Consider the following 27,011-nt stretch of genomic DNA (forward strand, 5'->3'; position numbering starts at 1 on the left):
ATTAAGGAGGGCACGGACTGTGTGGACTACTGGGTGTTACATGCAAACAATGAATCACGGAACACTACATAAAAAACCAATGAAGTACTGTATGGGGACTAACATAGCATAATAAAATAAAATAAAAACTTTAATTTTACTAAATAAAAAAAATGCACTGTACACAGTAGGTACCCGATACACTCTAACAGTCCCCTTAATTCCATTTTGGACCAAGATGGGCTATAAAAAATGAACATTTATGTCTGGTCTCTAAACTTGGAACAGATTAGAGGCAATAAAGTGAAAGCAGGCTTAAAAAGAAGAGGGGAAAATGAACACCTGAAGGCCTAACAATGGGGAAATACCTAGAAAGAGTATAAGAGCAGATGAATAAATAAAATAGTAACTGGGGACCATATAGTGTGGGAGCCAACAGCTGCCTCCACCCCACAGCCTCCAGGGCCATCCTATTCTAGGACAGATAGCAGAGTAGATGATGTTCACAATGAAACCATGTTCAGTAGCTTCTAAGAAGCCAAGGATGAGGGGCACCTGGGTGGCTTAGCCGGTTGGGTGTCTCTCTTTGGCTCAGGTCATGACCCCAGGGTCCTGGGATCAGAGGGCGTCTGCTTCTCCCTCTGAAGGAGAACCAAAACACAAACAGAAACTGTCCTGTCACATAAATAAATAAACAAACAAATCTTTTTAAAGAAGAAGCCAGGGATGAGCAGGGATGTGTTCTAAAAATATTTTCATCCAAAATATTTAACTTTTTTTTTTTTTTTTTAAAGTATGGGGCTGGTCCATTTTCAGGTGTCCAGAAAAGCCACAATTTCCCAACGGCTGGATTAGCTGCGTTTGCACTCTACTTTTCATATATTTGTCACAGATCTCAGAGTCATGCGGAGCACGTTATGGGGTCTTACAAGGCTCCTGTTTACTGATAAACCCATGTAGTGTTGGTTTGCTCTGTTTGCCATTTTTTAGCCATTTTATGCATTAACTGTCTGAGATCAGGGACAAGCTCCATCTTCTCTTTGAAAAGACAATAACCATCTCCCCTCTCTCCTGACACTCCCACCAACCTGTCTCTCCTCTTATATTCCAGATTTTGGTTAAGGGCACCATCATCTACCAGACAACAGCAGGAAGAACTCCGGTCATGGAATTAGCAGGTAACTGCAGTTCCAGGTCCTGCCTAAAGGGGGCGCTCAGCCATAGCCTCTGCGCTGCCGCCCAGGTGCGCTCTAACCCCTGAGCTTCCAAACCGCAGGTGAAACCTGAGGCCCTAGGATTTCCCTGGTTTCTGGATACCCCTTTAGGAGTGGGGAGTCAAGTTCCTTACCACGTGAGCCACGCAGAAGACTTGGAGGACCGGAACGTGGCCCCAAGCAGAGGGTACCCAGAACTTCACTACTGGTCACTTCGCCCCAGGCAGGAATGTTCCCAGGACACTGAACTGCCTGGTTTTGCTCCTCACACGCCCAGCCACTGCCCAGCTCCTGACAGGCGGCAGAGTCTGCTGGCTGCTGTCCAGGACAGGAAGGACCTGGTCGTGTGCACAGGGCCCAATGCTCCCCTGCCCTGCTGGTCGTCCCAGCCCGGAGCCGACCTCCCACCTTGTCCTTTGCCTGGTCTCTGGGGCCGCCCACAAAAGATGCTCTCATCCCAGTTTTCCTTGTGATTTTTTTTTTTTTAAGATTTTATTTATTTATTTGACAGAGAGAGATCACAGTAGGAGAGAGGAAGGGAAGAGATCACAGAGAGAGAGGAAAGGAAGCAGGCCCCCCGCTGAGCAGAGAGCCCGATGTGGGACTCGATCCCAGGACCCTGAGATCATGACCTGAGCCGAAGGCAGCGGCTTAACCCACTGAGCCACCCAGGCGCCCCTCCATGTGATTTTTTAACTTTTACTTTATGCTAATGCTTTTTTAAAGTGTAAAACAGGTGACATTCTTCTGGGAATTAGCCATAAGTAAATAAGATATCTTTATGTTCAAAAATTGTCACTTGGAGCAAGCTGGGAATCTCTATTCCCTACTCCTTCTGAACGCAGTCAGGGTCCTGGTCTGGATACACACTGTCTGGCCGTTTACCACAAACTTCCTTTCCTTCTCTCAGAGGCAGCCTGAGACCCGGAAAGGGAGCCCAGAGGGGAGAAGGGCTTGGGGTGGATTCTGGAGTTTGAACCTAGATGCCATTTACTAGCTGTGTGACCCTGAGTGAGTTACTGAGCCTTAGGTTTTGTTAGCCTTATCTTTAAAATGGGCACTGGAACTGCTCTTTCAAGTGTGAGGGTGACACCTGTATTTACCCCCCTGTACTTAGCAAAGTACCGGGCACATGGTGAGTTATCTGATTCCACTGTGGTTCGTTTCTTCTGTGAAGTCTTCCTTGATTATCCCAGCTGGGGTAGAGACAGCGAACTACCCGCTCCCAAACCTACTCCCCGCTTTTCTTCACTAACAGTATCCCGGTTTATTTACGGGCAGCAATGTGCCCAGCTAAGAAACTACATTTCCCAGACTCCTTTGCAGTTAGGGTATGCACAGGTCACAGGTAAGCCCAATGAGGTGTAAATGACTGTCACCGGGAGGGGATTCTGAGAAAGCCCTTTAAAATAGGTGAACTCAATGGCGCTCTGACTCCCCTTGTCTGGAATGTAAATGCAGTATTTGAAGTCACAGGGGCTTTGTCACATGACCACACAGCAGCACTGAAGATGGAAGTCACAGCCCAAGTATGGCAGAGAAAGAAAGTAGAAGGAGCCTGGGACACTGAAGGCGTGGGCCACTTCAGGGACCTCACGTAAGACTTCAGGGCTTACGTCACATGAGGGAAGAAAAACCCAGCTCTCTGAGATTCCTATTACATGTAGCCAGTGTAGTCCCTATGGATATGTGGGCTCGGAGGGCTTGCCCTCTTCCCTGAGTGCCAGTCGCATACGGTCACCATAGCATTCGGGGAGATTTGGGTCATAAGCAAAGCAGCCTAACAATCTAGGCTTTTAGGGACCCCAAGTGTGAGGAACAGACATTTTCAGATTCCCAAGGGGTCTTTGCACCCCACAGCTGATGGTGCTCTTGAGCCCTCCATCGCCTGGTTCTTAAGGGAGGCACGCAAGGCTGATGAGTGAAAGTCACACTCTTGGCAGTCCTGCGGGATTTGTGACCTCATAGGCAGTGTGATGGGGGAATGGACCAGCAGAGGCTGGTGGACCTCCAGCCCACCTCCGAGGTTTGGGAAAACTTAGTCCATTTCATTTATAAGCACACGGGTTGTAGACCCTATAGAGGTACTGAGTCCCACGGCAGGCAATGTACTTATTTCTTCACATGTCCACATCCGGCATCCCCAGAGCTCAAGCTCGCAGGTACATCTAAAGGCATTCACTGTACACCCCCCCATGCAGGTGTCTGGGCTAAGTGCTGGGGGAGCTCAGGGATGAGAAAGACCCAGGGCTTGCCCTCAAGGAGGGAGTCAACAATCTCACCGGGGGATGCCTAAGCATATACAATTCTCCGGAGAGTAGATGTGCAAAGGCAATCGTGGAAGTAGAGAGGAGGGGGAAATACAAAGGAGGTGGGGTCTGGGGCCTCGAAGGGGAGCTGCCTCTGAGGGGGGCTTCGGAAAACCAGTGGCGTTTCGAAGGTGGGCAAGGTGGGGAAGATCCGTTCAGCCTGAAGAAACAGAGGGAACAGGTCACAGCGAGGTCACCAGCATGGAGTGACTCCAAAATGGCCACAGCCTAGCGAGGCTATGGTGGTGGGAGCCGTAGACAGTGAACCGGGGAAAGTAAAGCGATGATTGAGTTTGAAAATAAAAATAACGGCGGCCAGCCTGCTCGGGGTGGGTGTGAGGCACCAGCCAGCCACCTTCTAAGTACTTAATGGGAATTAACTCACAATAGCCCGAGAAGGTGAGGGCTGCTGTTCTGCCCATTTTACAGGCCAGGAAACTAAGCTCTCACCAAGGAAAGGTGAGACATTTGCCCAATGTCAAACCTCTGAGGACAGCCCAGTTTGGCACCAGCGTCTACTCGTAGTGATTAAGCTCTAGTGGGAAGGGGTCGGACTGTGGTGGGCGGGGGTCTTAAACACCACCCTAAGGAGTGTGGTTTTCCCTGCACAGATCTGTGAACTATACACGGGGCCTTCAGAATTACATTTGTGACTTTGATGAATCCCTCTGGGGGAGGAAGGACCGGTGGAGGGACAGTGAAGGTTGGGGACCCATTAGGAGGCTGGAGTCTAAGAAATACTTGGAAAAAGCTGGCCTGGAGCAGGGCCAAGGAGACAGACAGGTGGGGTCAGAGCCTCTCTGCAGAGACAAGCCAGGGCCAGTGCTTGTGAAGCTCTCCGTGCATGACGTATTAACTATTACTGAGGGAACAAGATGAAGGTTTTAAAGGGATGTCAAAGGAGGCGGAGGAGCCTGGGGGAAGGAAGGCTGTTCAGAGTTTTGCTTTGTTTTGTTTTAGAGAAAGAGAATGCAGGCATGGGTGGAGGTGGGGAGGGGCAGATGTCAGAAGGAGAGAGAATCTGAAGGAGGCTCCACGCTCAGTGCAGAGCCCAAGGTGGGGACTGATCTCACAGCCCTGAGATCAGGACCTGAGCCAAAATCAAGAACTAGATGCTTAACTGACTGCACGAGAATAATATCTTGTGATATGTGAAAATCACACGAAATCCAAATTTTGGTGTCCATAAGTCAACTTTCCGTGGGACACAGACAGATGTATTCATGTACATATCACCAGTACGTATCACCTGCTTTCCCACCACAACAGCAGTTGAGTTATGCGAAAGAGGACTCTGGCCCTGCAAAGCCAAAAACATTCACTATCTGGTCCTGCACAGCAGAAGTTTGCTGGTCTGACATAGACTCCTTCTGGAAAGCGGCATAAGACGAAACCACAGCAATTGCCCCAGGGGTAGGGGTGTCCAAAGGACAGAGTTGGAAAGGAGACTTCCTACAGTGGAAATTTTGTACTTCTTGAATTTTAATCATGTGGATATATTTAACCTATCTTGAAGCTTAATTTGAAATTTGAAAAAGAGTAGATCCTGTTTCTAATCCTGTCCTGAAGGACAAATAAATGAAGGCAGAAAAGGTGGCCAGACTCTAGCCCTTCAGTGCTGGGTTTAGGGGAGGTCACAGGCCTCCAGCCAGGAGAGGTCGCAAGGTGAGCCTGGACCCGACAACAGCCTTGCTCATGCTGAACGACCCAGGACAGCTCTCCTTCCGTGTGGGCGAGGGATCCATGTTGCTCCTGTGCCCAGAGGCTCTGCCCCGGAAAGGGGCCAGAAGACTGGCCTCTGCCTCTCTTCCTGTTGAGGCACAAGGGAAATAGGCAAGTGTGCCCAGACCGTGGCCTCATCAATAGCTGAGAAACAAGGAGGAGATCAGACCGGGAAGGTGAAGGACACGAGGAGTCCTAACAGTGGGTCCTACTCTTCCCCGCCATCCCTGGGACATCAGATAAGGCATTCTGCCTTTGGGGCCCAGCTCCATCCCTGTAGGCAGGCCCCTGGACCAGACTCATAGTTATCCACCTGCCACTTTCCTGCCCCATTTGCCCACTACGTAAACTACTAGGTATTCCCTTAAGACATCACAGAGGCCCTAGATGAAAAAATGACTACAAACCAGTCAAAACAATAGTCTCACCTAGATGGCCTTTAGGACATGTAGTTCTGTCACTCCATAACTCTGAAAGCCACACCGCCTTCCCATGAGACCAGCCCTTCAGGCAGGGAAGTCAGGAGAACAGCCTTCAGTCACTGGCCAAGCTGTGGGGACACCACAGCCCTGAGTGACGACCAGTCTGGCAGGGCCGTGGCGGGCAGGAAGCGGCTAGAGGGGTCGGTGGGCTGGGCAGAGGGCCCCTCTTGAGCAAATCCAGGCAGATGCACTAACGGCCCAGTGCTGGAAAGAGCTGTGGTCTTGCATCCCCAGAGGGCTGGTCCCTCGGACGTTCCTAGGGGGCTGGTGGGGAGGAGATGGTCAGTGGAGGTGTCTCCCCCTGAGCAAGGCACACGGCGGCATCATCCTGGCCCTCATGGTCAGGAATAGTGAGCCCAGAGGCCGGTCAGCATCCTCAGAGAGCACAGGGTGTAGATGGTCCATGGTTTCCCTCAGGGTCATCTCAAGGCTGGAAGCTTCTGTTCTCCCTCCTTAGACCAGCCCCTATGCCTCGTTTAGGACCCAACTCAAAACTTGCCTTTTGAACACAGGAGTCAATCTGATGGGGCTCAAGGTGGCCAAAATTGAGGCAATTTCAGTAGCAAAATAAATAATCAAAATAGACTATAACATAAATTAAAGGCAAAATAAGAAATAATGGGTCCATCCCTATATAGACAAGTATTTCTAAAAAGATTTATGTATTTATTTAATTTAAGAGAGAGAGAGATTGTGTTCTCTCGTGAGAGAGCATGAGCAGTGGGTGGTGGGGTCAGGGAAAGCAGAGAAAGAGAGGCAGACTCCCCACTGAGTAGGGAGCCCAGGACCCCAAGACCATGACCTGAGCTAAAGGCAGATGCCTAACCCACTGAGTCACTAGACAGGTCCCTAGACAGTATCTGAATAAATAAAAGGGAGAAGGGAAGCTCTTTTTTAAAGCAAATTTCCAATGAACAGATGTTAGAAAGCTACCATTTGGCAAACACCCACAGTAATGATTGTTTTAGGCAGGAATCATCAGTGGAAACAAACATTCATGGGTGAAAATGTAATGAGAAGCAGGATGTTTACGTATCTCAGAGTATTTCCCCACAAGATGCTTGTTAAATGCAAAGATGAAAATGGTATCCTGATGGTGGAAAACCTAAAAGACACTGCCCTACCCAGGGCATCAGAGCCAGAGTAAGGGGTCATACGACATACCGGCCTCAGGCACCACCCAACGCGACGTGCTGGGAAGGGCACCGCACTGCTTCTGTGGTGCTCCTTCTGGTTTGTTTTTGTTAAGATTTTATTTATTTACTTGAAAGACCGAGAAAGAGCACATGTGCATGAGCAGGCGGAGGGGCAAAGAGAGAGGGAGAAGCAGGCTCCCCACTGAGCAAGGAGCCCGATGTGGGGCTCAAGTTCAGGACCCCAAGATCATGACCCGAGCCAAAGGCTGACGCTTAACTGACTGAGCCACCTGGGCACCCACTTCTGTAAAGTTGTTGCCGAAACACACAACCTGAGGAAACACCAGTCAAACCCAAACTGAGGAGACACCAGTCAAACCCAAACTGAGGGACGTCCGACAGCATCGCTAGTTCCGCTGTCCCAGGCTGGAGGAGCCTAAGGACAGACGGCAGCCACGTGCCGTGAATGGGCCTGGATTGGCTCCTGGACCCACAAAGGACATTAGTGAGGCAACTGGTAAAATCTGAATGAGGTTTGAAGCTCATGCTGATTCCCGTTTTGAGGACAGCGCTGTAAATCTGTAGGATGTCAACATTTGGGGAAGCTAGATGAAAGATCTTCGGGAATTCTTTGTACTATTTTTACAACATTTATGTAAGTCAAGTTATTTTGGAAAAAAAAACAAAACACAAACCTTTTCTCTTTTCTCCAACTTCCTCAGAGTAATTTCCTCAGCTGTGGGCAGCCAGCTACTTGGTATGTGGTATTTCTAGTATTTGCTTACATGTCTGTCTCCCTCCAGCTAGGAGTCCTAGCACGGCGACAATGTCTCTAATTAGAGGCACTATGACTTAGCGTTATAGTGTCTCTAATTTTCCTTTTGTCCTCATCTTACAAATCTTATTTGGATGGAAGCTGGCTGTCGGTCTTCCCCCTCAAGGAGCGCCCTCCTCGGCCCCCCTTCCTTCTCCCACTGTAAAAATTAAGCGCTGCTGCTATTTCAGTTGCTTGGACCCAAATCCCGGGGGTCCTCCTCGGTGCCTCGATTTCCTCCCATCCCAGGACTGCTAAGTCCTGCTGGGTTTCTCCAGAGTTACCACCACCCAGACCATCCCTCCCTCGCACTTCTCCGTGGAACGTGAGCCTCACTTGCTAACTGATCTCCACCTACCCAAACCCCTAGTGCCTTTTCCACGAAGCAGCCAAGGGAGCGTTTGAAGGGGAAAGTCGGGTCGCACATCACTCCCTGCACTGGCTTCCCACTGCAGTTCACGTGAAACCCACATGCCCAGCATGTCCCATGTCCCACGGCCCTCCTTTGACCCCTGCCTTCCATCTCATCTCACCTTGACCCTCTCCGCCCTCACCCCCCCTGCTCCAGCTTCCTGGCCCTGCCAACCCTCCCCTTATAGAAACGCCGAAGTCCATTTCCATGTGTGGATCTTCCGCAGATCTCCGTGGACAGCCTTCTTCTCCATGTGCAGGACTCAGCCCGTGTGTCCCCTCCTCAGATGGGCCTCGTCCCCTGTGTTACCTGAAGTAACCCTGCTCTCCACACAAGCTCCGTCCCTCTGTCAGTTCGGTTTTGCGTAACCAAGCACCACCGACCGGGTGGCTTAAGCCACAGAGATTTATTTTCTCACAGTCTCTGAGGCTAGAAGCCCACGATAAAGATGTCGGAGAAGCTGGTCCCTTCTGAGCACAGGGAGAGAATCTGTTCTAGGCCTCTCTTCCAGCTTCTGGTGGTTTGTGGCAATCTTGGCTGTTCCTCAGCTTGTAGGTGGATCACTGTGATCTCTAGCTTCATCTTCTAGGGCATTCTCTCTGTGTATGTGTCTCCAAATTTCCCCCTTTTCTATGGACGTCAGTCATACTGGATTGGAGCCCACCCTGGTCTCACTTTTCACTCGATTACCGCAGGAAAGATCCTTTCTCCAAATAAGGTCACATGCAGCAGGACCTCGACATGAACCTTTTTGGGGGAACACCGTCCAACCTATAACAACCTCTCACCCTGTTTTGTTTAGATTCCCTTATAACCATCTTAATTATCTCATTTATTTGTGGTCACTGTCTGTGTCTCCCCACTATAACATAATCTTCGTGATGGGAAGATCTGCTCCAACTCCAGTGCTAGGGCCTTTTCCTGCCCTGCAGACAGACACTTGCTCCTGGTTCCACAGCGTCAATCAGGATGCCTCCCTCAGGCTGCCCCAGGTGGGAGGAAAGGCCTGGAAAGGCCTGCCAGCATGCACCTTCCTCGGACAGCCAGTGTGCTTGCTCCACACCCATCACCTAGCTCAACGTCCCGCCGAAGATTTGTGGCATCTGGCCCTGGGCCCAGCCACGCATCTCAGAGCCCAGGAATTCTCCACACATAGTCAACACTCAGTAAACACTTCAAATGAAGGAAGGCCACACAGTTTGGGCTTTGACCCAGGTTCCCTGCCCTCCAGCCAGGGCTGTATAACCTGGTGGTTGAGGCCAGGAATGGTGTGGCTAGACTGCTTGGATCTGCCCCTTACGCTGAGACCCAGGCACATTACTTACCCACTGTGCCTCAGTTTCTCCAACTGTAAAATGCAGATAATTATAAAAGTACTTCCCTGGTAAATTGTATGAAATGAGATCACAAGTGGTGAACAGTGTCTTGCTAAAGGGAAGTGCCCCATGCTGACCCAGGCCTCAGATTTTAAGCGTGGTCTGAGGTCTGGGAAAATTCCTGGTGGCCAAAGGGACCAGAGCCCAGGGAAGTGTCTCTGTCAGCTGGGGGCGGGGGCTCAAGGTTTCTGCTCAGTGACCCTCTTCAGAATCCCCATGAGGCTTTTGACTAAAATGGGGGGATTTTGACTCTAAAAGCCTTACTCAGTTACTGGGTTGGGTGGGCCTTGGAATTTCATGGGTGCTTCTGGCTGACTGAGGAGAAGGACAGGGAGGCTGTAAGTCCTCAGACTCTTTCTGAACCCCTCACGTGAGGAGTGCAGCTTCCAGCTGACTCAGCAGGCCAGTTTCCTTGGAATCGGCCACTCTGGTTCAAAACTCTTCGTGTCGCAACAGGCTCGCAGCCACCCCCGGAGAAGCTGACCCACCCCTCAACTTGCTTCTTGGTTTAATACCTATATATAGCCAGAGTTACAGACCTTTCTATATATGTATGTATTTAGAAACCCACAAAGCTAAAAATACCCCCTCCTATGTGCCATTTCTCAGTTTTCTGTAGTTCCTTATTCTTATTTTCAGCTCAGGAGGTTGGAAATTGCCATCAGGATGGGGTGACCTCCAGCCGTGGGTGGCAGGGAGACCAGAGTGTGAGCTCTGCTTGGGAGATGGAGGGACCCAGTCCCAGCGCCAGCTCTAAAGTCAGTGTGCTGTGATTTGGGGGGATATCCTCTCCCTCCCTAGGCCTCAACTTCTCTCAGGGGAAGGGGGAACTGGACTTGATCTAAGGTGTTTTCTTGCTCTTCCTGTCATCGGCTAAGTGCAATGGTCCTCGGGAACGGTGGACAAGGACACACCAGAACCACTGACTGCTGTTCTTTCCTGCATTTAACAAATATTTATTGAGCACTTACTGTGTGTCTGATAAAAAAACCTCCACCCTTAGGGAACTTACATTCCATTTACGGGAGAAAAATAATAAGCAAAATAAATAATGTACACAGTATGTTTGGTGGGCAGTGTCACGGGGAAATATAAAGTAAAAAGGGGTGACAGAAAATGGGGGGGAGCAATTTGAATGAAAGAGGTTAGGGAAGACGACCCTGAAAAGCTGGTGTTTGCGTACGGATGGGGAGTGAGGCTAGTTCCAGGAGGCAGGGGAGCAGGCAGGCAGACACCGGGGGTGGGGGCAAGTGTCCCAGCAAAGCTGCCAATGCCAAGGCCTCCGGGTGGGGGTGTACCTGGTGTGCTGGGGGCCACGGCAGCTGGAGTGGGGTGAGCAGGGGGGGGGGGCTAGGGCCTCCATGGAGAGGTGACAAGGACCACCTATGGATGGGGTTTGAGCTGAGGAGGGAACTCAGCTGACTTTCATCTTCCCAGGATAGCCTGGCTGCCAAGTTCACAAAACACTGCAGGGCCCAGGGGTGGAAGTAGAAAGAGCGTGAAGGAGACCACAGCAAACCCAACAAGGGCCCTTGGTGGTTCACGGCAGGCTGGTGGGGGTGGAGGTGGGAAGAGGTGGCCCAAAGTCACAGGTATGTGGTTCTGCTGATGGCTTGGGAATGAGCCTGTTAGAAACAGAAGCCGAGAGAGACTCCAAGGGTACTGGCTTGAGCAATGATGGAACTGCCAAGAGCTCACATGGAGCCGAGTGTGGGAGGAGGAAAGGCCAGGAACTCAGTTTGGACCCACGCTAAGAGTGATGCCCATGAGACGTCCCAGAGGGGGCGCCGAGTGGGCAGTTGGATGTAGGAGTCTGAAGCTCTGCAGGGAGTCCGGGCTGCGGAGCCGCAGAGTTGAGAGTGGGCCCCACATGTGTGGCACACAAAGCCACAGGCCTGGGTGACAGTGTGGGAGGTCCACGCGCTGCGCTCTGGGACTGGGAAGTGAGAAGGAAGGACAAAGAGGACAGAGAAGAATCAGCCAGGGAAGCACGGCTAACCCCTCCCCCGGCTTCAGTGCTTTATCTGTAAAGGGCAGGGCAGGGCAGGGGGGCGGCTCTCTGGCTTTCCCTCCCACTCTGATACCTCTGCTTTTAAGATGTGGAATGCAGGTGAGCCCAGATGGTAGCAGAAAGCCCTTGCTAGGTCTTGTGTGGGATGCATGTGGGACTCCGGTACCTGACTGAGCTCCCTGGTGCAGGAGCATCTGTGGATGGCCTCATGCTGCTGCTCACCGGGAGGGGTGAGAGCTGGCGGCCCTGCCCCAGCAAGCCTCCCGCAGGCCCAACCATGCAGCAGGGTGGGCCAGGGCCAATGGGTTCTCACCTGGGCTGGAGTGGGAGGAGCCGGCTTTTATTTATTTAGTTATTTATTAAGATTTTACTTATTTATTTGAGAGAGAGAGAGGGGTGGGTTGCACGAATGGGGCAAGGGGCAGAGAGAGAGGGAGAGAGAGAAGCAGACTCCCCCTGAGTGTGGAGCCCAATGTGGGGACTGGATCCCAGGACCCTAAGATCATGACCTGAGCCGGAGGCAGATGCTTAACCAACTGAGCCACCCAGGTGCCCCAGGAGCTGGTTTTATTCAGACACTGCTTTCTTAAAAAAAGAAAAGCTTAACTTTTCTCCCATGAGAAATGATCATGCACATGATTTCGAGCATTTTTATAGAAAATGAGGAGGGTGGTCTCTGACATGTCTTCCTGCTGTTCTCTTGGGAACATGAAAAACAGTTCTTTCTTGGCTCACTCACAGGTGATGCCCAGGTCAGGGTTTTTTTTTTTTCCCCCTTGGGATTTCTAGATCCAACTGTGGACTGAGCAAAGTGGCCCAGAAGCAGAGTGGAGTCGGGCTGGCGGGATTCCAGGCCTGGGACAGCGTGGGCTCAGCCCTGCCAGAGTCCCTCGCTGACATGTCCCGTCAGCCCACGCACGGAGTGGTCCTCAGCGAGCCCACGCTTCAGACCGGCCAGGAAGCTCTTGGTTTCCTGCCACCAGTTAGTCACCCCCATTGCACATGCGCCGTGCTAGCATCTTACACGTGTTCACATATCTACACAGAGAGAGAATATACGTGTGTGCGCGCACGCACATGCCTGTGTGTAAACACACTGAATCCACAGGAACCCTGCTGTAACACCTTGTCACAGCTGGATTCACACGGGCCATGAGAAGCTCCAATCTCTGCGGCTTCTCGTTAGCCTCACTGTAATGACTCTCCAAGTTTTGTGCTGCAGAGTTCTTGGGATGCCACCTCTGCTCTTCTGATTAGGTGCTGCAGTATTGTTGTTCCCTTCTGAGCAGGAGAACCCAGAGGCTTAGAGAGATTAATTTACTTACCGGAAGCCCCTCGGGCAGTTGGAGATCTGAACCCGGCGTCCCGACGCTGTAGCTCATGGGCTTCGTCTTCTTGCCAACGGTGTCCCTTGGGCCTTTGTGATCAACCCACTTGACAAGAGGGGACATTGAGGCCTGGAGGGGAGAAGTGCCTTGCGTCAGATCACACGGGCTCCGACAGTTGAGACCAGGCCCAGACGCCTTTCAGAGGCTGCCATCACTCATTTAATAGATATTCTGAGTACACACCATGGGCATTCTACGAACCCAGGGGTGGGTACGCTTTTCCCAGCACCCCCAGCCTGGTGCCCCCGACGCTCAGTGGCCCTGTGACACTCACCATGGGCAACATGGACACTCACCACGGGCTAGCAGAAACTGTCCTGTGGCTGGGAATGGCTGGGGAGGCAAAAATGCGCCAGCAGAAATGCCATCCTGAAGGACTATGAACCGCACCCCTGAATCGCATGCTGCCTTAGACGTGGGGGGGGCCCTGCGGGGGGCCCTCCCTCTCCCTCTCCACCCACTGGTATTCCTGGCAACTTTCAAGGCCATGTCTGGTTCACTTGACCTCTGCTGGGAAACCTCTCCGCAGAATCCAGGCCTGTTTCCTCTCCTTAGCACTCAGTTTCCAGGCACTTCTCTGTGTCTGGGTACTTGTTTGTATTGGTGGCTGTCCCCCTAGGCAGTCAGAAAGCCCCCCAAGAGCCAGGACCATGTCTGGCTCAGTCTTGTCCTGCGTGCCGCTCCAAGCACCCAGGCCCATGTGCTGCAACTCAACTTGCAGCATGGCATAGGAGCAGGACAGCGTTTCCAAGTGGGAAAGACAAGAACTCAGAAGGGGCGGAGGTTCCTGGATCAAAGAGTTGGGGTCACACTCCGCTGTGCAACACAGGGAGAGATGATGCACAAGGAAACCCAAGAGGCATTTAGGAAGAACAAACTCAAAGGCACATGAACTCAAAGAGACAAATTCTGAAGAAGGGGACACAAGGACCAGGCACGGGAGACAGCGAGTCTTCTGTCTCGCTAGACCCATCAAGGAAAATGTGGAACCTGAGTTGGATCCGGACTGTGGAAGATAGGGACTGTCCAGGCAGCCACTCCCTGCAGGCTGCAGGAGGCCTGGGGGTGTGGACGGGGGTGCCCTCCCCAGACGGGCAGCAGTGGGAGCAGGGGCACTGTATGGTGCTTTGCAGTTTCCAAAGGGCATTTTACCTGAAGTTTTGGCTCACACAATTTTTACTATGTGTCTTTTGGATACTACTATCATCTTCATTTTATGGATGGGGAAACGGCTTGAAGCCACTTGCTCAAACTCACCGTGCTAATAATAAGCACCAGGCCGGGCTCAAAGGTAAGCCCGTGTCCCTCTGTCCCTGCACACAGAGCCCCAGCGGTGAACGCACCGGAACATCCCTTCCTATCAGGGACCTTGTGGGGACATAAGGAGTGTATTTTTGTGGCAGAAACTACTCTGAGTTCACGAAGTCTGTTTGCCTTTCTTCCTGGGCTCACAGCTACTTCCAGCTCTTGCCCCTCTGCACGGCCACTGAGCTCTGGTCTCTGGCCAGTGGGCAGAGGGAAGTGGCCACTTCTGGTCTGGCTCGTGATTGCTTCCCATGTGATTCTCTGCCTTTCCTTTCCTCTGCCAGTAGGATGTCATCGCCAAGGGTAACACGGAAGCTCCGTGCAAGGGGGAAGCACCTCCTCGGCCTGGGCTCCTGTATGACAGAGTTCCTTTCCCTCCAGAAAGGGTCACCAGCCCTGCACAGTTAACTAAGACTTTATTATGGCAAGACACTGAAAATCTGAACATTATCTCACCTAGAGGAGCATGGAGATGTTTTCTGAGAACGACAAGATGTTGCAGGATTGTAAACCACTTTGTCCTGTTTGTATTTTAAAATCCAAGGCTTTCTAGCCTGGGGAAAGCCATGTGGAAGGGCCAGTTTGGGGTGCTCTAGGACCAAGGAGAGTTCCCCTCACAGCAGGGCCCCAGGCCCCCCTGCTTCTACGGCACTGCCTCTCTGAAATCAACTCACTCTCAGCACATCTGAGAAACTGAGGCGAGGGACCACACAGGAAAAAGCCCCTCCCTCGTTGTGCAGATGAGGTCACGGAGAGAAAGAGACCTGCCCAAGGTCACACCCCACCCCCGTGCCGTGTGCACACAGGCAACACTCATCATTGTCACAGTGGACAAGTGCCTGCAGTCACCGTTACCGTGATCGCTCCAGACCAGTGTGCCTCCGCTCCCACGCCCGGGTGCAGCCCCTGCTCAGCCTGGCTCTGGGCTTGACCATAAGGTCTGCTCTGGCCAATGGAACACCAGCCAGTGTGATTCCAGAGAAGGCACAGGAGCACGGGGACATGCGCTCTCTTGCTGCTGGGGCCGCCCTCCATCCCCCGCTACGCCTACTGTCAGGAAGTCTGGGTGCTGGTTCCTCGGACAGGTCGTCCTCAGCCAGAGGGCACTTCCATCCCCCAGAAAACAATGGCCTATGTCTGGAGATCTTCTTAGTTGTCCTAATTGTATATGGTGTTGGCGGCGTGGGGGTGCTGCTGGAATTGAGTGGGTAGAAGCCCAGGGCTGCAAAATTCTCACAGTGCCTGTGGCGTACCCAAAATGAAGTCCTAAGCAGTCCCAAACATCGACAGTGACTGCCCTCAACCAATCCACCTCCGCTGCCAGCCTCGTGGGCTGCAGCCCCATTAGTGAGACCAGCAGGACCGCCCCACCGTTCGCAGCCTCAATCACTAACCCACAGCACCGTAAGCAAAAAGACAGTGGTTGTTTCAAGTCATTACATTTGGGGGTAAGTTTTTACGCAACCAGGGTGGCTACAGGACCCCTTGCTGGGGATTTGCACATACTCTCCATGTGACACAGAACGCGGAAGTGGTTGGGTCCTCACGCAAAGATATTTATCCAGTTTGGTGCCGTTTCTCCCACCCCACCACACGCACACGCACACCCACACCCCCCCACACTCACACACCCCTGTCATGGACTAGCTGCTGTATTAAGTATTGTGTACGTATTCATTTAATCTTTGTCACGACTCCTTGAGTTACTGCCTCCACTTGAGGCTCAGGGTCATTAACCTGCTTGGGGTCCCATGACTACCACTCCGTGCTCTCTCCTGTCAGTGACTCTGTTTCTTGGCTCCAACGCCTCCTCAGTCCTCCTGGGGCCCAGCTGCGTCCTCCCCTGTCCCTAGACCGCAGCCCACTAAGATGGTCGGCCGCTGCAGTTCCCAGATGGCCACAGGTGTGTCTCTTGTGACACACTCTGCCTTGAGACAGGACTCTCCAAGGGGGTGAGTGTGAGCCACAGTTCCTGGAGTCAGAATCCGATTTCAAAACCTAGCTCCAATATTCATCCGCTGCGGGATCTCGAGTGCTTTCCTTAACTTCTCTGAGTCTCCATGTCCTCACTGACTGAACAGGGCCACATCGTCGGTACACAACAGTCAGCGATCTGGGGACACAGGATGAGACGCTGATGGTACCGAGTCCACCAGCCAAGTGAATGAGATCCCTGGTCTCCGGGAACTCTTGGTATAACGTGGAGGGAGACACTGACAGACACAGTGAGAAGGGAAATCAACAGATGACTGAGGACATTTGAAACGTTGTCTGCCCGAGGAAATGCTCGGTAGATACCAGCGGAGCCTCAGCTGCAAGCGGAAAGCGGTGGATTTCTTTTCCTTCTTTTTTCTTCTCCTTCCTTCCTCCCACTTTCCCCTTCCTTCCTTCCCTCTTTTCTTCTTTTTTAAGTGTGAGAGAGACACGCCAGCAGGGAAGGAGCCCAGAGAGAGGGAGAGAGACTCTTAAGCAGGTTCCACACTGAGCGTGGAGCCCGACACGGGGCTCAACCTCTCGATCCTGAGATCATGAGCTGATATCAAGAGTCAGATGCTTAACTGACTGAGTGACCCAAGCACCCCTGAAAGTGGTGGATTTCTAAGTTCATGGCTGCAAAATTGCTCTCCCACTGGGAAGACCTCGGGGAAATAAAGAGGAGCTTTTTTTCAGGAAGAGAATGGGACTCTCTGGCACATAAGCATTTCCATCGCGCTCTCTGGCTCATGTTCCTTCGGCTGCTGCACTGTGGAGGTTGCCGGCCCAGCGCCCACAGCTGGATGCTGGGGCTCAAGCGCCAGCTGGCCCCTCGGGCAAGTGCTTGCCTCTCCAGCTCCCATCCCCCATCTGTCCGGTGCAGATGACGACTGAGCCTATGTCACAAGGTCACGGTAAGGACTGAGTGAGAGAGCAGCACCTAGCAGGTGCTAGGTGGTGGGGAAACACGAGCCCGTTATTCTCATCCTGCCTCAACAACCCTCCTGCGCCCCGCCCCAAGCCGGCTCTCAGAATTCTAGAAATCCTGGCAGCCAGAGGACCCGCATGTTCCCAGCTGTTACTGAACCTCTCAAGCTTAAGGTCTCCTACCGCACCCACTCCCCTTTCACGGACTCGCCACCTTGCTCTTTCTGATTGTTATTAATTGAGAACAAAGAGAATGTATGATTACTGTACAAAAATTGAAATATACAGAGAAGCAAGAAGAAGTGAAAAGCATTTCAAATCCCACCACTCGGGAGTGTGGTTAACGTTTTAGGGTCTCTCTCTCCAGCCTTTTCCTCATTCAATATATTTGTTTAAATGAGTACGTGTGTATAGTGAGGCCAGGGGGTCAGCGTCCTCGGCCTCATGCCCTCCTCTGAGGCCCCCGTGGGTGGGTGGGACACCAGGGCCCTGTGGGCAGCTCTAGCTCAGGACCCAGGCAGATGGGGGGGCAGGACCCCCTGCTTGAGGCCAGCATGCTCCCGCCTTCTCCCAGCTCCGCGAGGAATGCCCCATCTTCCGCGGTGGCAATTTTCTGTGTGGGACAATTGTGTCAGAAGGAAACCCGCCCACCAGAAGTCCCCTGGGAATGAATCAGGCCTTTATGTGAAAAAGCTGCTCCCGGCACCCCCGAAGCTCCTTCCAACCCGCTCTGGAAGCCAACCGTGCGCCGCTAGTAACTGAGATACTGAGCAGATGGGGTGGGGGCCTGCCGGAGGTCTGCAAGCTTAGCAGCAGCTGGACAGCTTCCTGGAATACACGAGGGTGACATTTCTCCAGGCTTTCTCGACTCCTCCCAAACCCTGGGGAGTGGATTTTGCTTTCACTCTCTACCATGGAATTTCTCAGGAATCTTAAAATCCACAAAGGCTATCATTTACTGAGCACGTACTCTGTGCTGGGCCTCGTACAGAAATGATGTCGGGTCCTCACCTCAGTTCTGCAAGGGAGATGGGGAAACTGAGGCTGGGGCTTGACCCGGGCCTGCCACCAGCGAGGGTCCAGAGAGATTTAAACATGGTGATCAAACTCTCGAGCCCACGCTCTTGATTTCCACATAAAAACTAATGTTGGTCTTATTCACGTGACCAACGTCCATCGTGGAAAATCCAACAGGGCTGAAAGACACAGCAGAAGCCAGCCCGACCTTCTCTGCTCCCCAGAGACCACCACTTACAACTCAGCAGCAGCTTGTTTTTCCTGCTCTTAACTCCAGATTTCAAAATAGTCACCTAAATTCTGTTGCTTAGATAATATGAGAATACGTCACCCCCACACCTCTTTCCTGTTTCTTAGTTTCTTTTTAAAGCAATTCCCCCCCAATTCCTTTAGCGGATCTGCGGGAGGCTCGGTGATCATTTTCCCGCCACTCACCCAGGTTGAGTGTCAGTCCTTCTACTGCCCTGATCCCCGTCTCCATGGCCCCAGAAACCCCTCCCCAGGCTGGCTCCTGGCTCTTGTCCCCTGAGACTTCCCTCCGACTTTCCTGGAGGCCGTGGCTTCTTGTCCCGATGAGCACAGTCTTGGAGCCCCTCATGGCCCCTGTGAGGTTCATGCAAACCCACCACAGGGCACAGGGCACCATCTTTCCCTAAGGTGGAAGGCTGTCTCCCCACCCCATGCCCCATCCACCCTCGTCCCCAGTCTGTGCTGACCCTCTAGTGGGGGTCTGGGGACGTAGCCAGGCCCAGGGCTGCTGGGGCCCAGGTCCCCAAGTTAGCTTGTCTCAGCGGAGGGCCCCTTCCCCACGCCTCTCACCACAGGGATTCGGTGACTCACTCTGAATAAGGCGTCATAAATTTCTTCTTAATAACACACTTGTCACTGAACCATTCCAACAATTTGGCATGGCAAGAGATCTGGCTCCGGGCAGCAGGGCGGAGAAGTAATCTGCTTATAAAGTGTTTCCCGCCGAAGACTGGAGAGGGGCAAGGACCACCCAGTCTAGGTCACAGGTGTCCTGCGGAGCTGCAATGACAACACCCACATTACAGTGAGAGACGCAGAAACTCGCTCCTCAGGCCCAGCAGGACAGACCCTGCACCTCACCCCCAGCAGGCAGCACTGTGTTGGGGCTGTGATGGTAGACAGCTCCGCTTTGGATCCTGGCTCTGCCACTTCTAAACCAGACCACCTTTGGCAGGTTCCCTGATTGCTCCAGCCTCTGCTTTCCTCATCTGTGAAATGGGAATAATCCCTAGTTCATGAGGATTTTGCAAGATTCGGTGAGGTACGTCAGGAAGAGAACCTTCCACATGGTGCCAGCTCACGGAGAGTGCTCTAAGTGTAGCTGCTGGTATCACAGACTCCCGTCTAGGGTCACCTGCCTCCCTCTGCCTCAGGACCACCTCCCTCGGCTTCCTGTTGGCCTCCTTTGGCTCTCTGTCCCCTCATGCTTTATTGCAAGCAAAAAAAGGTAGCCACTCCTACCTTACATTACTTAATGATCTCGACTAGTATTTGAGGGAGGCGGTACTATCCACAGTTGACAGGGGGGAAACTGAGGCTGGGCGAGTTTGGGTGACTTCCCCAAGGCCCCCGCTAGAGGCACGGCAGAGGCAGGATTTGGGTTTATTCTCCCACAGAGCAGCTCCCAGGGGAAGCCCCCGGTCAAGGACCAGCCGCACCAGAGACGTTCCAGATGTGGTCGAGTGTTTTTGTCACTGCATCCTTCCCGGGCCGTTCACTCTCTGGACTCTGGCCAGTGGCTGAGGAGGCGTGACTGAGAAGGCAGAAGGAGGTCCTCCGCTGTAAGGTGCTATCAGGCAACCGAGCTGTCATTTACTGAGCCCTTGCCATGTGCCCTCCATGCTGTCAGCTGTATGTCTCCCTTAATCCACTCTCACCCCGTGAAGCAGGCCTAACGCGGGTCCTACATACAGGGGAAAAGGACGCACAGAGTGGTCAGGTCACTGGCCCTAGTCGGCACCTAGGTGTTCGCCTGTGTTGTTCCGCTCTCCATCTACTGCCTCCCATCAGGGTGGCCTGAAGTTGGGCCACAGCACTCAGTTTTGGGAACCACATCCAGGCTACAGGACGGTCACCCCCACCATGGGCAGAACTAACAGACCCTGCGTCCCTTCAGGAGCCTCCTGGGTCTCTCACTAAGCATCCCGGAATTTCTATGTGCTGGCGGAGGAAGGGGATCCGTGAGGGGCATCTCCTGCTGCTTCCACGCATGGTTTGGGGACAGAGGTGGCACCAGCCCCGGCAGCAGCCTCCACAGGACTCTCCACCTCAGAGCTGCCTCTGGAGAGTCTGCAGCGGGGCCAGACTTCATTAAACAGCAAGGCAGGTCCTGGGGCGCACAGGGTCCTCTGTCTCTCGCCCAACTACACATGTCCCAACCCTGCTCCCCGAGGTGGGGGCGGTGTCCCTGAGAGCAGGAGCTCGGCCTCATCCTGCCCTGCACCTCCATCACCCAGAACTGTGCCCAGCCCTCAACAGACATTTGCTGACTGGCAAACACCAGCCAGCCCCAGTGACAAACAGAACCAGTGTGGCACGACCTTGTTGGGTTGTTGAAGGGTGAGGGGTCCCAATGGCACCCAAGACAGCTGCTGTGTGGAGAGCAGAGGCGGGGCGGCACAGGCAGGCTGCACAGAAGGAACATGTGACAGAACCCGACAGCACTAATTCAAGTGGTTTGAAGGCAGCTGCCCACCAGAGAGCAACAGGCTGGCCAGCTGCGTCCTGGGCCCAGGCCGTACAGCACCAGGGCTGCTAAAGGGCCTCTGGCCCCAACACTCCCTCCTCGGCCATCACTGCTCCCATGTGTCCACCAAGAGGAGGGGCTGTGAGACAAGGGAAACCATCCGGACTGGCAGTGACACGGTCTAGGTTGGAATGATGATCCCCTCTCTGATGTGTTTTTCCCCTAGGGCAGGTCTCCTCGGGACTGTCCCTCCACCTGTGGACTGTTCCCTCACACCTCACAGGTCATGCTGTGGATGAAAGAGCCCAGAACGTGTGCAGGCCCCCTTCACAGCTAAAGAGCCTAACTCTGTGGAGAAGCCACATCCCTCAGGTGTCTCCCCAGGGCAGACTCTCCACACCCCAGCTCAGAGCCCAGGGCTTCGTCCTCCACATTCATCGCCCCTTCCCTGCCCACCCTCCTGGCCCCAGACGTGGGCTCCCTGAGGAGCAGTCCCTGACACAGAAAAGGAAATAATTAGCATAATCACCAATTCCATTCTCTCCACTCTCTTCTCTGTGAAAATAATTTGCTCCTCTGGCAGCTACCGGGCCAGGGGGAGGGTGAGGCTCAGGGAATTGTGGAATCTCAGGCTAATTAAGTGGAAGGGATGCTCTGGCTCGAGGGAGACAGGCCGTGCGCTCCTGCTGCTCCACACACACGAAGCACAAAAGCAGCCTCTGGAAAAGGTGGAGAAGGCATGGAAGGATGTGAACGACAAAGAAAGATGTTCAGTCAGAGGGCGGGAAAAGGAGACGGATGTGAGATTAAAGGTTAAAGGGCAAAAGGGGCACCTGGGTGGCTCAGTGGGTTAAAGCCTCTGCCTTCGGCTCAGGTCATGATCTCAGGGTCCTGGGATCCAGCCCTGCGTCTGGGCTCTTTGCTCAGCGGGGAGCCTGCTTCCTCCTCTCTCTCTGCCTGCCTCTCTGCCTACTTGTGATCTCTGTCTGTCAAATAAATAAATAAAATCTTTAAAAAAAAAAAAAAAGGTTAAGGCAATGGACGCATTTAGCCCAAAGGAGAAAGAAACGAGGCAGGAGGCAGGCGGCTTCGCCATCCCTTCCTGAGTTGTAAAAAGAATATTCCTCCTGGGTCTTTCCCTCCTCAAGCCTGTGTTCTCTTGTCCTCACTCCCTTTATCACACTCGTCTTTGTTTTCTATTTACTTGTTGATTCATGGTGACCCTGACTGAGAACCGTGCTCTGTGCCGCACAATTTATCAGCTTCTAGAGAGGAAAGGACGAGAGTCTCTGCTTTGCGGGCCCAGTGGGAGAGATGGGCTGCCTCACTCCCTACACGAGGGGACCCCAGCCACGCACACTGCAGGATGGAGGTATTCTAGGGCCTGTCTCAGGCCTCGGAGGAAGGAAAGACCGAGGCCAGGTGCTCTGGGAGCTGAGGAGCAAAGTCGGCCTCTCTGCCCTGTCCGGTCTTCAGGGACAGTTTCCCTCAGGAGATGAAGCCCAAGGGGAACCCTGAAGAATGAACCTGTGGACCAGGGGAGGCAAGGTGGGAGGGGCACTGCAGGCGGCAGGAGCAGCCGAGCGAAGGCCCAGGACACGTCATGCAGAGTGTGTACAGGCAGTGACGAACTGTCCGTCTTTGTGAGGCAAAGGTAGAAACAGATGTGGTAGGACCCGCAGCTCGAACACCAGGCTCAGAGCCCAAGGCCCTGGACGCTGTGCAGGGAACTGGCTTCGTCCAGAAGCAGCACTACCCCGAGTGTCTAGGACGGCACAGGGTACATGCCGTATGGAGAGACAGCCCCCTCCCTCCCAGCTAAAGGTGCTTCTTGGTCAAAAAAGTTGAATGATGTTGAGTTCAACCAGTGGTTCTCAACTGAAGGGCACTTTGCAAAAGGGGACACCTGGCAGTGTGTGCAAGATGGTTTTTCATCATTCAGGGCGGGGAGCTAGGGGCAACCAGTGGGTAGAGGCCCGGAAGGCCGCTCACCATCCTCCAGTGCACAGGACAGCCCCCTGCGAAGACCCTGCCCCCCTCGGGGTTTCCACAGCTCGCGCACAGGCCCTGCCGGGGGTCACTGATCTCGGCCGTGCTACGGTCTGTTGGCTAGTCTGTCTCCCCCAGCCTGGACTGAACAAGGTCTGGACGGCTGCCAAGTCAGTATGTGTGGTTGGGAGGAGGGAGAAAGAGAGGAGAAGAGGAGGTTTGGGCAGGCTTGGGTGGGGCTGCACAGGGTGGAGTCCAGCTGGCGGGGTGTACCCCTGCTGGCGGGGTTGGCGGGTACCTGGAGGGGGTCCTTCCACCGTAGCAGCTCCAGCCACCCACAGCTGGGGACCTGGGAATCAGACCCAGCTCTGAGGACCTGGCCAGATCAGAGCCAGGGGTCTACTCTGTACTGGGCACATGGAGGGCGCTCCCATCAGCATCTCCTGCTGCCAGCTTTTTCTTCACTGTTCTGTTTTTCTCCATTGCATCTTTTAACCTATTTTTCATTTCTTCTTGCTCCCTTCCCCACCTCAGAATGTGGCTCCATAAAGCAGGGGCTTTTCGTCTTTATCACTCACTACTTTATTGCAATATTGCCTGGAACAGGGCCTGGCACACAGTAGGTGCTCAGTTAAACTGTGTGGAAGCACTGAATGTCTGAGTGCGGCCCTGCTCGCAGCCGGGAGAGCCTGTCTACCATGTGCAATTCCTCCTCCTCTGTACCCGCCGGGGTGAGGCTAGGGGGTCCCAGGAAGCCCGCCTCCCGAACCACGCAGAACGTGTTCATGGTCCACAACATGAATTCAAAGCTGCTCTGGGGGAAGACGCGGGAGCTTCACAAGCACACCCTGGATATTCCCTGAAAAATCCGGGATGACAGACTGACCATGACCCAAGGGAGGAGAGAGCAGGCTAGGGTGATGCAGAAGCCCACGCCAGCTGGCAGCCAAACGAAGTTACAGCCAGTTGACAAGACAATGGCGCAAACAAAGGCCTCCCTGCCTCCAGGAACTGCTGCCAAGCACGGTGACACACGGGGCTAATCGCATCTGAGGGCACGGCACTGCCCAAGAGCAGCCTGCGGGGCTGGCCGGGCTTCAGTCACTGCCGGCTTGCCTGAAGGAGCTCATTCATCACCGTGCGGGGCCAGCACGGGCGCCCCGATTACACACAGGGAGCGAGGACCACGGTGGGGAGGGCATGTCCCTGCTGGTCCCCTTGGAGACACATGCAAGGAAATAAAAAGCCACGAGTAGAAAGAGATGTTGGGGACAGCCAGGCCTGCCAGGAAACGCTGTGTCTGTGGGGGGCTGTTTACCTCACGGACTGGGACCCATAGGGCTTTGGTTAAGCTCGGGCTCATGGCTCATGGGCTCAAGGCCTGATCTATTGGCAAAGGTTTTTAAAAACCTGGGCTCAAATCCCAGCTAACCCTCCAAGCTAGGGTTCCAGGCACTGTCATTTTGAGCTCTGTAGCCTCAGGCCAGTCATCCCAAGGTGTATGTGAGTGAAGACAGGGTTTATATCTGCTCAGCTCGCCTAACAGGTTTACCGGGAAAATTTAAAAGATGGGGCAAAAGGAAGCACCTTGGGAACCACAGAGCCTGGAGTGCAGGAAGGCATGGGAGCGGTGCGGCCAGGTCCCCCACCTTGTCCCTGGGCTGGGGGGTTGTGGGGGCCCACACAGTAGCCCCAAAACAGCAGCCACCCACTGGAGGGTGGCCTGTAGTCACCCATGGAATCCAACTGGCTTTCAGGACACACCCTTCATCTGCAGGAGATGCCTTTTCAGATCTTCAGGTGGTTCTTAGAATCCCACTTAAGACCCCCTGGTGGGCAAGCTTATGGACACCCCCAACACACACACAGTTCATGTGGCTTGTTCTCAATGCTTACTTTAGGCAGTACATTTATAATCAGCTCCATAATCACAAGGCATTTTCCATTTTGTGAAACTCATACGAATGTAATCCTTAATACCAGAAGACTGGCATCATTATGCTTATTTTACAAAGCACAACTTTGGAGAATCAGAGAGGTTGGGTAAGCTTCCCAAAGCCACACAGCCAGTCTGTACCAGAGACAAGCTTTGACTCCAGGCTTCTGATTGGAGGTGAGATCGGTGCCTGCTGGGTAGACAGAATTGCCTCTCCTTCCAGTGTCGTCATCAGTCTTCTTTATGGTCTTTGGTTTGGGGCTCATTTCTGCTGTTTGCGTTGCTTAACGACTTTCCCTGACAAATCTAAGCAGACCCTCTTTCAGAAGGGGATTCCCCTGGACCACAGAATTCTCCCTGGGAGAAGAGGAGTCTGGCAGTTTTCTGAGCAGGTGCCTTTCCACTAGGATACCGAGCAAAGCGGGGCACCTTACCTCTCAGGCACCATGCTGCCTTGGAGGACTACAGAGGTGACTCTTCCAACAACTAAGTCGCGGACATGGTGGTTACCGTAGATCTCCTGGGTGTGAGATGATGGACACTCTCTCCCCTTAAAGTAAGCACAGTGCATGTACTTCCCCGTGGAGAGCTTGTGTCTGGATTCTGAATGCTGGGAATAAAACAGAGGGAAGAGAACTTTCATTTATGCTAAAAATGAGCGCGCTCTCTGATTTTCAAACGAGAGTTCACATATTACCAATCCTGTTCACATCATTACCACCTCTAATTCTTACCATAGCCCTATGAGAGTAGTTATAACCCCGTGAGGCATTATAATTCCCATTTTAAAGATTGGCGACACTGAGGTTTAAAAGGGCATGGGTGACTTGTCCAGAGTCACACAGCTCATGCAGGTAGAGACGGACTAAAGACCTGCTTCTTCTGTCTACAAGTTCAGGGCTTTTCACAGGTGGCAATGTTTTCTTCTTTCCATGGGTGAGACGTTTACTAACAGTAAATTCCAAGGTTGACTAGAGTCAGGCACTTCTAACGGGGATCGCTTTAAATTCCTTGTAACATGGTTACTTTTCTCTTCTCTAGGAATCCTGAAATCAGGCTAATGGCATCTAGTCTATGCTTATCACAGACCTATGACACTGTGTCTTAGCAGATGTTGTGTGAGGACAAAGTCACGTATGAAGAGACTCACCAGTCACCGCCTGAGGTTAGATGACTGGGCGCTGCCGGGGACTCTGCCTTTAGAGATCCCAGGCTGGGCTAGTGTGGCTTCAACAAGCACTCACAGTGCGGCACGAGCTTTCTCGAAGGATCCCACACATTTGGGAGTACATGTGTGTCATAGTCCCTATCTTCGAGGAGTTTACACTTTGGTGGGAAGGTGAGATTTCTTATAAGTTTTGAATGGCAATGTACAAAATGGAAGGGAGTGAAGCGCCCATCTGTTTGACACATAGCCCAGAAAGGTTTCCTGAAGGAAGGAGGTCTCGAGTGCGTCTCGAGAATGGGTAGGACTTGGAGGGGGCGGTTTTCCATTCTGGTGGAGGATGAAGTGCCAACAGCTGGTGGAGTGTGGGGGGACATGTGGCTCCAAGCTCTCTGGCCACCGTGTACACATTCCCCGAGTCCTGGCAGAGACAGGTTTTAATCTCTGAGCCTTTGTTCCCTCTTCTGGAAAGAACCTCTCTCTCTTGCTTCCTGGTCTTCCTCTCTCTCACGCCCCATCTGCCTGTCAACGCGGGTTGGGTCACCTTCCTTCTGTTAGGAGACCACCTGTGCCCTCCTACGGTGCTTTGCGTTCCTTTGCACGGCACTGACCGTGTGGCATGAAGACGTGTTTGTAGGTCTGTGAGTCTTGAGAACAGGGATTCCCTGCTGTTGATTTTTGTAACGCCATTTGTTGAATAAATACAGATGAAAGACGACAATGTAGACGGCATGAATAACCCTGCAAGAATCCTGCTGCAGGATCGTGTGGGTGGACACCTAGAAGCAGTGTGGTCCTGGGCCACTGCATGTATGATGCCTAATAAATCTGAATTACTGTTTCTTTGATGAATGAGTGCTTGGTGGACTGACCGAGTTATACACACATCACGATGAAAATCCATCCTCACTATTCAGCTAAAACTTGGTTGACATTTTAGTTTTCCTTCAAATCCTCGAGGCTTAAACCAAGGGAGAGTCAAAACGTGCAGGGCAGCTGAGCAAAGTCTGGGGGAGTGGGTCAGGGGCTGGAGCTGAGGGCCTAGCATCAGCTGGCAGGCGACGGGCAGAGTCTGGAAAGGCAAGAGAGGCACTGGAGATGCCAGCAGGAGCCACGGAATCCAGTGCTTTCCTGAGGAC

The 27,011-nt window shown here is 53.0% G+C and overlaps 1 protein-coding gene across 2 annotated transcripts in view; it reads right to left on the reverse strand.

The window, feature by feature from the left end:
* The window catches only part of PACC1 (proton activated chloride channel 1), a 163,655-nt gene that overhangs the window by 93,647 nt on the left and 42,997 nt on the right, over positions 1 to 27,011 (reverse strand). For both annotated transcript variants that reach the window (XM_045084701.1, XM_045084700.1), the window contains exons 3-4: positions 25,142 to 25,317; positions 12,781 to 12,912 (exon numbers count right to left, since the gene is read on the reverse strand). The gene's annotated coding sequence lies outside the window, so the exon portion shown is untranslated. The remainder of the gene's footprint in view (positions 1 to 12,780; positions 12,913 to 25,141; positions 25,318 to 27,011) is intronic.

The sequence above is a fragment of the Mustela putorius genome, unplaced genomic scaffold (assembly GCF_011764305.1).
Source record: "Mustela putorius furo isolate JIRA1106 unplaced genomic scaffold, ASM1176430v1.1 tig00000785_pilon_pilon_pilon, whole genome shotgun sequence".
Classification (NCBI taxonomy): domain Eukaryota; kingdom Metazoa; phylum Chordata; class Mammalia; order Carnivora; family Mustelidae; genus Mustela; species Mustela putorius.